The sequence below is a fragment of the Podarcis tiliguerta genome, assembly GCF_965153285.1.
Source record: "Podarcis tiliguerta genome assembly, chromosome: 3".
NCBI lineage: Eukaryota > Metazoa > Chordata > Lepidosauria > Squamata > Lacertidae > Podarcis > Podarcis tiliguerta.
In genome coordinates this window covers 98852207-98868486 of record NC_139536.1, presented here as the reverse complement: position 1 = coordinate 98868486, position 16280 = coordinate 98852207, and positions in this window count along the sequence as shown.

The following is a 16280-nucleotide window of genomic DNA, read 5'->3' as shown; positions in this document are numbered from 1 at the left end:
GGGGAGAAGAAAGGCTCTCAGTCGATGATCAGCAGAGAAATGGGAAATCAGGAGCAGAATTTCCCTCCTCTTCTATGGCAAAGTTTGCTGAGTGATACAGAACATTAATTTTGTTGCAATAAATTTACTCATTCCTAGAGAGACCAATTGCTAACATGCCAGTAGGCAGATATATTTGGGGTTAGTGTGAGTAAAAAGTCATCCTGGGGAATCATGTTTCATTACCCTTGCTTGTTGATGAGTGCAGGGCTGCCAGAAGCAAGCCAATGAATGTGAATAGCTACTCCACTGCTCTTGCAAGTACTTAAAACATATACCTCTCGTCCTATAGGTTTTCCCCACATGATTCCGCTTACTAGCAGTTGTTTATACTGATTAAACAACTTCATTTCTGCCCTGACTCTTCTTTGCATGACATTACAGCCTGTGTCATGATGGATGCCTATAAACCCTGGCGGAATATTTCATTTGTTCTGAAATGAATGCACAGACCTAAGATACGGCTTGATGCCTGTTTTCTACCTTAGTTTCAGGGGCATATCTTGCAACTAGGGATGGCATTGTCTGAAAAAAATCTCATTGTCAATCATACCCACATATATATTTTCTCATTCCTGTCTCACTCCCTGATCTCAGCGAGAAGTGAGTGATTCCACTACCACCCCTGTTCCTCTAAAAATAGGAACAATATCCACATATATTATACACATATTTTAAACATGAAGATTCCAGGTTTCTTGTAGTAACAAACACATAAACACACACACACACACACACACATTACATACACACACATACACACAATCATGCATATAACTATATAAGAACACTTATAAAATTATGTTGTGGAAATGCTGTACAGGGCTTGGCTCTTTTATGCATATTATAGTATAAAATGCATATTTTGTGTATAATTTGTAAGTAATTAGTCTTTTATTTAAAAGAAGAAGAAGAAGAATGCATGAGCAACGTAAACATAAGCAGGAGAACAACACACAAGAGGTGGTCCAATTCGAGCACAACTATGGGGTCAGAACTGCCAAATTCTGGGTACTGTATTTTCTGGCGTATAAGACTACTTTTTAACCCAGGAAAATCTTTTTAACCCAAGAAAATCTTCTTCGTCTTATACAGCAGAAGCTCCTGCAGCAACTCCCCACCAAAGGACAAAACGACAGAAAGGACATCAAGCTCTCTAGATGAAGCAGAAATATGCTTGAAAATTGCCCCCAGAAGCCCCCCCCCCAATCACCGGCAACAGAATGACCCTAACCGCTCCGGGTAGTAGACCACGTAGTCCAAGATGGTGGTCTCGCAATGGTGTGCGTTGGAAGAGGGGTAGTCTTATACAGCGAGTATGTCCCAAACTCTATATTTTAACTGGAAAAGTTGGGGGTTGTCTTATAGGCCCAGTCGTCTTATACGCTGGAAAATATGGTGTGTGTGTGTGTGTGTGTGTGTGTGTGTGTGTGTATCCATTTGAAACAGATTCCTCCTTAATCCCTTCTTGTAGCTCATTTTTTCCCTAGGAAAGCAATACAGATGGTTCTGGGGGAAGAAGGTGCTCACAGGTATATTGCTGCATTCCGGGGGGGGGGGGGGAGTGGACTATATGAGCCTCAGTGTCCTTTCCAACTCTACAATTCTATGATTCTAAGAAAATAAGTCAACGTAAGAAGGTGGAGGGATAATCTTGGTTTAACCTCTTGAAAATCTGCAGCTCTGTGTTGATACACCTGGTACAGCCAGCTGGTGTATATGTGTGTGTGTGTGTGTGTGCATCATTACCCCCTTTGCTCACCCACCCCTTTTCTTGCTTTTTAATCATTTGGAGTTGCAGCCTCATGGGTTTCAGAAGCCCAAATGGCATCAGCCAGAAGTGTGGTAGTTAGTGCAGAATACTCACAGCAGAGATTCCGTAGGCATCTCTTGAATACAGTGGTACCTTGGGTTATAGATACTTCAGGTTACAGACCTGAAATAGGTACCACTGTGGAGGGGAGGTAAACGGCATTTCCGTGCGCTCTGGTTTCCATCACAGTGTTCCATTGTGCCAGAAGTGGTTTAGTCATGCTGGCCGCATGACTCGGAAAGCTGTCTGTGGACAAATGCTGGCACCCTCAGCCTGAAAGCAAGATGAGCGTCGCAACCTCATAGTCATCTTTGACTGGACTTAACCATCCAGGGGTCCTTTACCTTTTTTTAAATTTGTAACTATGGTTGTACACAGACTTGCTATTTTATGAGTGGGCAAGATACATTTTTTTTAAAAAAAATGTACTAGAATGACTGAACTACAGATTCCACAATGCAGTGAGAAAGGAAACAGACCTGAAGTTATGTTTACTTGGGAGTAAGTTCTATTGAATTTTATAAGGCTTCTGAGTGAGTAGACATGCCTAGGTTTGTACTGAAAGTTTGGGTAAACAGAACAGATTCTGGTTGAGAGACAGCAGAGGAGAAAGGAGGTATGAAGGATGTTATTTTATGATGTCTATATTTAATTTCACCTGCTTAAGACAACAGGATGATGGTTCATAAATAAAACTCTCTCTCTCTTTTAATGTGTTACTGGTGTTGTTGAACTGTCCTTGTAAGGATGGGAATGCTTTTCTAGATTCTTGCCTGGACTTGCAGGGGGAGAAATTCAGTTTAGTTCACATTTAAAGGCAAACCTACCTTATTCACACTTGGCAAAATAATACAGAAACCTAACCACCACCATCCTTTGAAGTTCATATTTTTCTGAATTTTGGAATGCAGTTCTGCAGCCAAGTGATGTATTTAAAAAAAAAATGAATACCCTGGGGTGAAGTGTGCATAAAATATGTACATCCATAAAAATAACATAGAAAAAGGCATTATATTAGGGAAAGTTGCTTCCAAAACTTCTACTTAAATTGCATATAAAAAACATGTGTATATTGGGATAAATGCGCACTAAAATACTGGTGAGTTTTATTAAAAAACAAATAAATTGCAAACTGAATTAAAATTGTGGAGAACCGACTGGAAAAATGAGAAAACGGGAGAAACCAAAATTCAGATATGCCCATCCCAGCTAGGTAAAAACTTAGCCAAAGTTAAGTTCAGATTAAAAGAACAGGTTTGTTTAATTCAATATAAAAGAGAGAGGAAGAAAGAAGTAGCAGCTTTTTAAATAAAGCAAGCCTATATCCACTCAGCAGCTCTAGAAGCTGACAAATATGACATGTAATATAGCATAGGTCTCCCAAACAATTCATTAAAGATATTCAACAGGGAGACAAAGGATATTTGAAACCTTACAACTTTACTCTTTTTCTCACAGGGCTGGGTTGGGGGTGTATGTTAGAAGAAAGAGGATTCACCAGGCAGGGGCAGGGAGCTTTCCTTGGCACCATCACATACACAGAAGGGAATATGACTATTAACATTTTTCTGCAAAGTGGTACAAGAAGTATGAATTCCTCTGGATTTTTCTTGTCAGGCAAACAGGGGTGGCACATCTCCTATGGATGTGAGATAGATAGTTCTTCTCTCCTAGTTAATGAGGTGGAGAGTTTCTGAGTACAGCTGAGTTCTCCTGAGGAATTCATATTGTGAGGTGGGGGACAGCTATTTGCTTCAACAAGCTATTGCGGAGCTATTCTGAACAGACCAGGTGAACAGACCATTTGGGGCCTCTTCTTCATGCCATGAAACTGGATTAATTGCGAGATCATGCCTGATCAAATCATTATTTTCACTGGTTGCAATGGAAATGGATGGGTACACAGTCACAACTCAGAAACCTTTTTGGTTTATTTAGGACATTCTCCTACAACTGTTGTTGTTGTTGCTGTTATATCCCACCCTTACCTTTCCCGCCCTGACCTGGCCACAGTGATCCATGCGACGGTCACCTCCAGGCTTGACTACTGTAATTCGCTCTATGCGGGGCTGTCCTGGAAGCTGTCCCAGAAACTCCAGCGGGTGCAGAATGCTGCAGGGAGGCTCCTCACAGGGTCTCTGCCATGGGAGCATATTCACCCAGTGTTTTTCCATCTGCACTGGCTCCTGGTGGAGTACAACTTGTTTTTATTATTGGTTGTTTTAATCAACTTGTTTTTATTATTGGTTGTTAGCTGCCCTGAGCCCGGTCTTGGCTGGGAGGGTGGGGTGTAAATAAAAAATTGTTATTATTATTATTATCACTGGAGGATTAAAATGTGAATACAAAATAGCAGACAACATTCTATTTTGGCATACAAAATGGAAAGTTTTGGTGCAGAAGGGGGAAACTATTTCAATATATTTTACTGAAATATTTCCCACTCTTTTGTGATAACTTTGAATAATAGATAATAATCCTACTTCTTCATGAACATATAAGTCATTTTCAAATCATCTCTAGCAGACTTATTATGATCGTCATTATTATTAGCATGCGAGAACATTGTAAAAGGATTTGATTGACATCCATCTAGATGACAGATTTAGCAAACTTGCAGTCATACAAATGGGTGAGCAAAGATATTAACCAGGAAAGAAATTGTTTTGAAGTTTGGAGCAGTGTGGGGGGATCACTGTATTTCCAACCTGAGTCTGTTTTTGCTTATGTTCATTCCCTTCAATTTCTGCATTGATTTGTGATTTTTCTTTTTAAAAAAAATCATATGAAATATCATAGGCAAATACATTTTAAAATAGTAGTTCATTACATTGTGTGGGGTGGGTGGGTGGGTGGCATTTTGGTACTATTTTGAGCTGAGAATTGTATTACAAAACTTTAGAGGTGTGAATTCTGAAGAATAATTATGTGTCCAAGAGGCACAAATTGTTGGGATTCGCAGGATGATCAGTAAGTCTGCAGGCTTCAACAGGCTGATGCAATACTCTGTGAAGTGCTGGGTCAGAGTGACTCAGCAGGAATGTGATTGGCTGTCACCTGTTTTAAAAGGAAAGTCTGTTCAACAGTGGTGGTTGTGCTGTGGTGTGGTGGTGCTGTGGTGTGGATATTTGTTTGCCTTAAGGAGCAGGTACTCTGTATGGACTGTTTTTGTAAATACTTGTATACAGCTCACATTAAAAAGACTGCACTGAAAAGAAACCTGGGACTCTGAGCGTTTCGCTAAAAGCGCCGCAAGGAATTCGTGACACAAATTGGGTTGATTTGTTTAATAATGCAGACCAAACAAAATTATTCTCCATCCCTAGTTTGGAAAGTATTTATTTATTGTTTGTGGGCACTTCTTTCTGCAACATTTGTTGGGGTCTAATCCCATGATCCACTGATTTATGTGCCCTTCTCTGATTTCTCTCTGGTTTTGGCTCCTGATACCTCAAAACAAACAGTACTGAATGAGCCACTACTTCTTTCCTCATCCTTTATGCACCTGAGTAGAGTGCCGGAACAGATACAGTAAACGGGAGAATCAATGTGCTAAAAACACATCCTTCAAAGTCCAACCTAATTTCCCTTGTGGTTAATTTGTGATGGCCTTGCTTGCTCACATGTATGATTGAAAGTTGGTTGAAGCAATCATCCAGATGGATGCCAATCAAATGATTTTATATATTTCCTTACCCTGATAATTAAGATGATGATGGACTTCTCCTGCTAGTAGGGATTTTGAAAATGTGTTCCGTTTTCAAGAAGCAGAGTCGTTCTCCTCTGTTATGCTTTTATAAGGGAAAAGGCACACCCAAAGGTCAATCAGACAGCACCAAAAATATCCTATTCTGCCCCAAGTGGCAACTGGGCAAGCATGTGGGATGCATCAACAAAGAAAGAGGAAGAATTTGGGGAGGGACCACCATATATAGGCAACCCCTCCTTTGAGCCTTTTCGGGATGAAGTCTTGAGAGGCTTCCTCCTTTACTGAGATGGCACAAACACCCCCCCCCCAAGCTAAAGATGGGGAGCGATTTTCTGCTGGCAGCTATTGCAATTCAATATATGCTCTGCATGCTACTGTGTGGCCAATGCATCCTTCCTCTGCACACAGAAGTCTTGACACTTAAATCTCCTTTCTGGTTTTGGACATTGTTTAAGTGCTGATACTAACCCACTCCTTGGGGACTGCGATTAATTAGTCAGTGTCGCTAAATTGCTGAGGCTGTGGAAAGTGCTGCGGAAAGCTCCTAATTCATGAAGTACAAATCATTCCGTCCAGTAAATATGCTAGAGGGGTAGACTAAATGCATCAATGAACTGGTTTGGATGGAGAGGTTAATTGCTATTGCAAGGAAGAAAATGGACGACAGAGAGGATTAGCAAGTAGATGGCTGCAGTGAATTAGCTGTGTATCTGTTTGTCTATCCTCCTGTCTATGCAATCAGTTCCTAACATTCTGGCTCCGAGTAGAATTAGGCAGATAGCAGCAGGTTTGATTCATAATGGCTGGTGTCACTAGGACCAGACAATAAACTTCCCCTTACAACAATCTAGCAAGGTTGGTTTGCATGAGGCTGGGGCTGGTTCTATACCCTGATCTCCCCATCCAAAGTCAAACACTCTAAGCAATGCAACACATAGGCTCTCTTCTTCTGATCCCCACTAGTGTAACCTCATCTTCATAACTACTTTACTCACATGGGTGGTGCTGTGGTCTAAACCACTGAGCCTCTTGGGCTTGCTGATCAGAAGGTCAGCAGCAGTCACCTGTGACGGAGTGAGCTCCTATTGTTCTGTCCCAGCTCCTGCCAACCTAGCAGGAGTATGCCAGTGCAAGTAGATACCACTGCAGCAGGAAGGTAAACGGCATTTGCGTGCGCTCTGGCTTCCGTCACGGTGTTCTGTTCCACCAGAAGCAGTTTAGTCATGCTGGCCACATGACCCAGAAAGCTGTCTATGGACAAATGCCAGCTCCCTCGCCCTTAAGATGAGATGAGCACTGCAACCCCATAGTCGCCTTTGACTGGACTTTACTTTTTTTTAACCTATGTTATTAATATTTGTAATGTACGTACATTATGGGCCAGATTCAACTAAACAGCCACTTTGGGCTACCCCCCACCCCTTGCACCTCCCCACATCTCCTGCCAACCTAGCAGTTCGAAAGCACGTCAAAGTGCAAGTAGATAAATAGGTACCGCTCCGGTGGGAAGGTAAACGGCATTTCCGTGCGCTACCCTGGTTCGCCAGAAGCTACTCTGGTTCGCCAGAAGCTACTCTGGTTCGCCAGAAGCGGCTTAGTCATGCTGGCCACATGACCCGGAAGCTGTACGCCGGCTCCCTCGGCCAATAAAGCGAGATGAGTGCCGCAACCCCAGAGTCGGTCACGACTGGACCTAATGGTCAGGGGTCCCTTTACCTTTACCTATACATGTGCATCTCTTGATCAGGGCAATTGCCTCTGTAGACCTGTCCTCTTGAAAGATCCTTTTTAAAAAGAACGACTCTGTTAACGATACATAAAATCGGTGGGGAAAGGAGTAAATGGTAAAATGTTTATTCTGAATGGGCACAGAGGCTTTTCAGGTATAATCTTGATTTAATGCAATTTTGCTACATAAAGAACTTAATGAGGCAAGGGACAGAGAGCAAATAAAAGAAATATAACCTCCATAGCCATGTGCTACAAAACATTGAGCTGGAATGGGTTTATTGGAAAAGGAGAGAGATTATGCATGGGCTGCTAAAATCTAATCAGGAAAAAAAGAAAAAACCACAACAATCCAGGAACAGAAACAATGAATACATTATCAAAAAAAAGTGCTATTATAGCCCTGCATCATGTTGGAGAGGACAGAGAAAATAAAACAAAACAGAGTATTTTCTATCAACAAGGAAAAGAGTATGATGAGGCATGAAAAATCTATAATTGTTTTATTCCTTTTATTTTTGATAACATAATAAATATGACTGATGTTTATCAGGACTACATTTCTCCACCAAGTTGCTGGTCATAGCAATTCTGTCATTGCAATTAAAGTGAAACATTTATTTCAGAACTGAAGAAAATTATATTGAGCTGATTTCTTGTACAATTTTTTTTAAAAAAAAGCCCTGGTCTACTTCCAGAGATCAAGATATATAGACTAGTGGGCTAGGTGATATTCAACATCTGTCTGTCTTGGCAGTATACAATTTGAATGCTCATATATTTTAACCCTACCTTGATTTCATCAGTTCATCACCAAACGTATAACCCATACCCTGATCCTAAATCCATCTGCAGAATATGCTTAACCATGTTAATTCATTTGGAAGTCCTACTGAATCACATGGGCCTTACTTCCTAGTGCTTAGCATTGCAACCGTAAATAGATTTTCTGGAACTTCCAAAGTAAATGTGTTTAAAATCTTGCTTTAAAAAAAAATATTATGTATTGTAGAAGAGGAGTGGGTAGAAATTACAAATGTGTGATTTGTAGCAAATCAGTGGAGTGTTCTGTTGTCCAATAATCAACCAATGTGAACTGCAAAACGACTTTCCCTCCCCAAATTATACTGCTGAAATGTAGAAAGATTAGAATAAGTAGAAGTGGATTTTCAGGAAGAAAGGTTGTGAACTCAATTCAGCTCTGGTACTCCAAATAAATTAGTGTTCTCAATGTTCTATCATTCTAAGAGTGTTCCTTTTGCACCACTCTCTAGTTGGTGGATCTCAAGGTTTCGGTGAAAGCAAATTAGATCCCACAAGTCAGAAGTTTGCCCACTGCTGTTGTAGAAGATCAATCGGATTAAATCATTAATGATACCATTAAATAGGTATGGTGGGTAATATATAACATATGTTGAAATTTTATATGGAGTGTTTGCTCTTTGGCCAAAAGTGTTCCCAGAGTGGCTTACAAGCAACTGAAGAAAAACAGCCCTGGCCCGCAGGTGTACAACCTAAAAGATATAATACAAAAGGGGGAGGGGAATACAGGGAGAGAAGAGGAAATTGTAGTATTGCACTCATTTTGCCAATTGGCACAGGATACCTGTGCAAGAATACGCCTCTTTAAAACAAAGTCACTTTTAAATACAGCAGGAATATTTGAAAGATATTCTGATTTTCCATACTCATAATCTATATGTGGTATTACAAGTCAACTGGACAAACACATGCCATGTAAGTTAAAAAAATAATGATATCTAATGCAATCCTGGTACTCCTTTGTCTTGTCTTTTTTTCACACCTTTGCATATAAATAGCAAACATATTCCTCTATAATGTTTCGCAAAAGTTATTAGAAAAAATGTTGGTAATATCTTGGAGGAAATTTAGGGGGGAGTTACATAAATAATTAAGGGTTTATCTGCCTGACTTGGAATGAAAGATTAAAAGAAATAAATATGTTAGCAGTGACTAGGGTCGTGTGGACTTAATAACTGTCTACAAATATTTGAAAGTTGTAAACATCAAGGGTGGAAAGGAATAACTCAAGGCAGTCTGGAGGGATATAACTGTAATGAGATGCTCTTAAAGCATGGAAACGCGACCCCTAATTTAAACACACATATACACAATTAGAGGGTGGATGATTAGTCTCCGGTGAAATGTGACAGCTTATGGCACAGATGACAGGCGAATGGAGGAAAAGAAGCTGATGATGATGATGATTTTGCCTTGGCAGTCAGATGGTGAGTGTGAAGGAACAGAGCCTCAAGCGTATAATGTCTTTGAGAAGCCTATGTTGTCTCCCTATTCAGTTGGATAGAGGAAAGGTTGAAATGAGTGACCACAGAGCACACCAGGCTGCTCTGTAGCCATGTTACAGCTCCAAGTAGATCCTAACCTTCTTGGAGTTTACACAGGCATAGCAGGGTATATACATGTCACAGAACTTACAAGGAAGAGCAGTGCATGAGTGCAACAAATAAATAAATCAAATTTGAAACACTGAAGCCTGCCGATTGTGGAACTAGCTCTAGGTTCCTCTCTCCCCAAGATTGCTTCAGGGGCTGAGAGATGACAACTGCAACTGACACGGTTGTTATAGCACAACCGTAACATCAAACAGGCCAGAAGAGAACTCGTCTATGCTTCCTCTGTGCACAACTTGCGAGGGGTTGCCATGGCTCTTCCTGATGCACAGGCCCCTATGTGATAGGCAGAAATTCAAGGAATGCAGAGCAGAGAAGAAGGGGAGGGAGGAGAGTCTTTTTTTTTTTTAGAGCTCACTCTGAATTTCTTTTGCAGATGTTTCAAGGAGTTTGACAATAAATGTGTAAAGTTACTGAATCTGGCAAGGTGATGTTTTAGATCAGTGCTACACAGCTGCTGGTCCACAGTGACTCCACCACAAACCAAGGTGGCATGAATGAATGAATCTTTATTTGCATCAGCCATCGGCTATAGCAATAAAACATCAATACGATATACAAAGAATAGAAATAGAAAGTCAATTATAGAAAATACATTTTAGGGTTTTGAATCAATAGTCAAATAGTGGATCTTATTCCAATTGCCCAAGCTAAAAACCTTGCAACCTTTGCCATCACCTGCTCATCTTGATCTGCCAAGAGAAAGGACACTGTGGCAGCGGTTGGGTGACCCACAATGGACAATAAAAGACGGGTAATAATCTCATTCCTTAAGTCTTTATAGAGAGTGCAAGCCAGAAGGACATGCGCCACCAATTCGGCACTGCAAGCTGTCACCTCTAGGCATCAGGGATATGTGTGGTGTTCTGCAGGGTTGGGGAATCTTTTTAGGCAGACAGTTGCACTTCCTTATGAGCCATTTGCCAAGGGTCACATGGCAATTGTGGGTGTAGCTCCCAGCAAAAGTAGACAGAACAACTAATGCCAAAAGTCCCCCCCCCCTAACTGCTATTAGCCACGCGGACGTAAACTGACACGTATCAAAATCCCCCTCCCGCAGTCACATCTCACTTATGCAGCCCTGAGTAATGGATGTGGTGTGAAACTCACCCTCTGAAAATGAACCATTCTGACCCTTAGGGCCAGTCAGCTTCTCATACTTGGCTTGGTGATTTAGTGCACAGCTGCCATTTGTGGGGAAAACTCCACAACAAAGGAATCTTTCTGTGGCGGGGTATCACTGTTATCATCTTGTCAAGTGTGATAACATTAGGAAGGTGGGTACCAGTATAGGCGGAAGGCTGAATAGATTGAAGGAAATTGATGCCCTAGATTAGCACATCTAACTCTGAAGTGTTCCACAGGTACATTAGTCCTCAGCAAAAAAACAAACACATAAGTTTGATGGAGCATTTTTGGTTCTGAATGCCATCATTATGAAGTCAAATACTCAGCATCAAGTGTCAAGCATCAAGGCAGTACCGAGATTTATTCCCCCTATAGTCAGAGTTTAGTTTGTTGTGTTTGTTGTGGGGGAGGAAGGGAAAGGAGAATGTTAGCCTCTTTGAGACACCTTAAGGTAGTGATAAAGCAGGATATCAAATCCAAATTCTTCTTCTTCTTCTTCCTCCTCCTCTTCTTCTTCAGGAAGTTCAGAGCAGCTTCCATTTTATCACCAAAATGGCCCCACAAGGTAGATGGGGGCCAGTGGTGTGCGGTCATTGGACTAGGGGGACTAGGCTAGCCCCCCAAAGTGTCCCAAAGCCCACCCAGCTTTGGGAAGGAGGCAGCAGGGCTTCAGCATCCTGTCAATTGGTCTGTTGTCTCCTTCCCAATGCCTGAGAAGCTTCTGCCTTGCTTAGGGAGGAAGGCACGATGCTCATGCGCATGATGTCACACACACACACACACACACACACACACACCATCATCTTGTAAGCTGGCAAATCTGGTTTTAACTGTTACCCTATGAAAAAAAATTCCACGCACCACTATTGGCGGCTGAGAAACAGCAATAGGCTTCCCCACGAAACTTGCACTATGATCCTCTACAGAAGGGGCCGGTTCCTCATAAAGAGGGTACAATGGGTGCCTTCTCACCTAAGAGGTGTGTTGTCTTGTTTCAACACTGCCCCTTTCTGAAGACACATTTGTTTTTATGGGAAACCATGTATATGATGCACAGGGTTTTGTGTCCCCAGTGTTATCCAGATGAGTTGCTTTTAAACTAGGGCCACACCAATCCAAAGGTACTTTGCCACAACTGTGATTCTATATTTTCATTTGCTGATCATGAAAAATCATCCCTGCCACAGGAATGGCATGGAGCCAGCTCTGGAATAACTTATTAAGCACTGGTAAAAACTCCAGAGGAGAATGGATTGGAAAAGTCAGCTTCTTTATTATATCAAGGTATGCCTGTTCGCCTGGGCAATAGGAAAGAGCAATTTCTAGTAATAGTGAATCATTCATCTTATAAATATAATTTCTTCAGAGCAAGGTTTTTAGGAATTGCTGATTTGAGTTTGCTTTCAAGCAGTATTAATGGGTCCTATTATTTTTGCTTACTAAAGTGGATTACTGGGAAATAATAGGCGTAAGTTGTCCATGCCTCAGATGACAAACATTTAATACAGAGAATTCTTCTTTCTATTGTTCTTTTCCAGTAGTTATTAAAGAGAGGCAGGCTGTGGGGTTGAGGCGGGTGTTTTGGGTATTCAGGTCCTGTAGTTTGCTTTTTGCTTACTTTGGTTTTAATCTCCAAAAGTCAGGACATAGAAGATCCGGGAAGATGTAAACAAACTATTTGTGTGTGCATGTTTATTTCTTGAAGTGCACCCATCTAATAAGCATGTCAGTAAACACCTGTTTGCTGCAGCCACACCCTCCATTCTTAGGTGTACAGTGATATCTTAGGTCCCAGGGTATGGTCTGAAAGCCATCACCTTGCTGAAGCTAAGCAGATTGGGTCAGTGCATGGAAAAGAGATTACCTGGGAACTACGTGTACACTGCCTTAGGTTCCATGCCAGATTAAAGGCTTAAAATTAACGTAAGAAAATAAAGATACATTGTAATGTGGGAAGGACCCATTTAAGGACCCCTTGAATTTGCAGGTAAAATATTATTTCTTGCTTCACCCACTCTTGACTCTTGTTTCCACCCACCACTGGTCTGTGGTCCCAGGAAGGTGCTCAGAAGGGAATGTGGCCCTTAGAATGAAAAGTATTATTATCATTATTATTATTATTATTATTATTATTATCCATCCATCTGGCTGGGTTGTCCCAGCCACTCTGGTCAGCTCCCAACAAAATATTAAAAACACAGTAAAACATCAACCATTAAAAACATCCCTGAACAGGGTAAATATTCCCAACTCCTTCCATGGGATGTGACTATGGCAAAGAGTTTGGATGCCTTTAAAGGTGGATGGAAAGCAATTAGGAAGTCTAGGAATGGCTATTAGGCTTGGTAAAAAGGTAAAGGTAAAGGGACCCCTGACCATTAGGTCCAGTCATGACCGACTCTGGGCTTGCGGCGCTCATCTCACTTTATTGGCCGAGGGAGCCGGCTTATAGCTTCCGGGTCATGTGGCCAGCATGACTAAGCCGCTTCTGGCAAACCAGAGCAGCACACGGAAATGCCATTTACCTTCCCGTTGGAGCAGTACTTATTTATCTACTTGCACTTGATGTGCTTTCGAACTGCTAGGTTGGCAGGAGCTGGGACCGAGCAACTGGAGCTCACCCCGTCACAGGGATTCGAATAGCTGACCTTCTGATTGGCAAGTCCTAGGCTCTGTGGTTTAACCCACAGCGCCACCTGCGTCCCCTATTAGGCTTGGTAGATACATGGAAAATCCATGTTTAGAGACAGTAAAAGAAAAAAGAAAAAAGCCCACCTCAATTTCTGGTGGTGCAATGCAAACACATCAAATACATAATCAATGGCCACAGGAAACTGGGAAACTGGCTTTCCCCCAAATAAGGTCTCTGGGCAACCCAGTACTGACCGGGCCTGTTGCTTGCAGTCATTTGCCAATTCAGTCACCATCACTGGTCGTGCCAATCCAAGCACCTGATGACTCAAACCTTTAGAACAGACTCTGCAAGCCTACATGATTTTCCTGGATTTTAAGAGTCTATTTATGAGGCATAAGTTGAATAGCTGTGAAAGGTATTCAATTGCTCCAGCTAGTTTAATGTGAACTGCTTTATGATAACAATAACTTTGAAAGAATACAAGTAGGGCCCTGAGCTTGAGCTAGCTGCACAGAAATGCATCTAAAAACAGTGAGAACTGAACTCAGGTCTCTGGCACATTGCTTTAAAATACGTTTAAGGTAAAGGTTTGGATTTGCTGCATGCTCTCCGTGTAAACAAATTGGACTCTGCCAGAGGACTAGGCAAAGCTAATTCAAGTTCTCTCCAGTGGGAGTTAAGTTTCACCTGCCCTCAGACCTACAAATCTGTTAGCTCAAGTGTGCATGTTACTACTAATCACAAGTGATGAGAAGAATTAGGACTAGAGAGTGGTGAGAGACAATCTCTAATGGACTCAGATTTTAAGGCACAAGCACCACTGCAGGGAAAACTCTTTGGCAATTTTCACAAGAATCAAACAGAGAGACGTCTGATAACCAAACTTCTGCCTCCTCCTTCGAAATAAAAAATATTCTTGCGTTCCTCCTTCATGCATCCAGGGTAATCCAGAATGGTCCTCTGTATTCTTTGACGCACTGTATTTCCATATTTTCAAGGATTTGGTGTTCTGTTGAGGGAGCATATTGATTTGGACTGGCACAGGGTCAGGGGGATTACCTCAGCCCCCACCTCACTGGTTCAGAGAGGGAGTTGCCTTGGCTCATGGCTTGGATTTACATTGTGCTTCACTTCAAGCCCAGGAGAAATGGCTTGGCTTCATTTAACTGTGCAATGGAAAAATATCCACCTCAGAACCGATACTGTTGGCTTGGACAGAAGGTTGCAGTTCCACCCTCTCCAGATTCCAAAATGAAAGCTGTGGGGCATGCCCAGGGAAGAAGGGCAACTACAATATTGGCTTGGCCAGCAAAGTTAGGGAACGTCTACACACACAGTGCTATTTTTCTAGAAAAAGTGGTGCCAGAACTCACCATGAACACCTTCCTTGTTTTATTCTTCTTCTCCTTCTCCTTCTCCTTCTCCTTCTCCTTCTTCTTCCCCATCTAGCTGGGTTTTCCCAGCCACTCTGGGTGGCTTCCAGCAAAATATAAAAAAATAATAAAATGACAAACATTAAAAACTTCCCTAAACAGGGCTGCCTTCAAGTGTTTTCTAAAAGTTGTGTAGTTCTTTATCTCCTTGACATCTGATGGGAGGGCATTTCACAGGGAAGGTGCCAGGCACAATAAATATGAATTTCAGAGGCATTTCCACCAGGTAACCAGGACCAATCGATCCTATTGATGCCCCCAACTTTAGTCTAAAATGGCACTTGAAATGCTTGGGTGTAGGAATTTGGAGAAAATGTTTAAAAATAAGATTAGCAAAATTCCTCAGGCTGCCTTCACTCTTCTCTGGCCACAGCTCCATGAACACCAAGTAGAAAATGTGCCTTTCACAGTGTGTGATGTGGGAACAGGCAATTTCAGGCTTTTATTTAATAAAACTATTTTGAAAGCTTTAAGTCTCCAAAGAGGGGGATCTGTTACACCAGCCTTTAATACCACATTGGTGGAATTAAAAACAACAACAATGCCTTTTGTCCTTACCTTGAAATTACTTTAAAATCTGGAAACTGAAAGAAGCAGTGATAGCATAGCTGTGAGGCTCCAATTGTCTGCATTCATAATTGTCTTTCTTCTCTTCTCCTTAGATTTCATAACCTGTGTGTAGAATCTGAACTTATTTCCCCTCCCTCAACTTTCTAATACGAAATGCCTCTGGTAGGCATTTAAATGATTCTATAGCCTTCACTTCAGAAGTAATAGCTCTGGTGTTTTCCATTTAGTTTTCAAAGCAGGTTTGGAACTATTCCACACAGATATGAAACATGGACATCCAATTTCCTGAGATAGTTTCCCTTTACACTGTATCTATTCATGATTGCTTCCATTCTTTCTTTCTTTTTTTTAAAGGAAGTCCCAGGAAAAAAGGAGCTTTAAAAATCCCCACAGCCTATATCCTTGAAAGAACAGGAGAACCGGGGAGCAGCTTGAAGATTAAAAGACAATGATCACTTTCAGTGTATTCGTAATCATAATTGATTTCTTTGACTGTGGCAGTTATAGGCAATTTGGAGAATAGTCAAATGGTCAAATTATTTTCATTATTGAGGAAAATAATATTTGAGGAAATCCATATTTGAAGAAACAGAAGTCAGACTCAGATTTTAGGTTACAATGAAGGCAGCACTAACCATCCAGCCCCTCCTCTGTAGGGCTAGTCATATGCTTATCAGGACAAAATATGGCATTGCATACTTCCTGAGCATTTTCTATTATGCAATTTAGGTGTTCAAAACCCTTCAAAAATATTTACAGCAATCTCATACGCACCAACATTTCTCCAATGAAA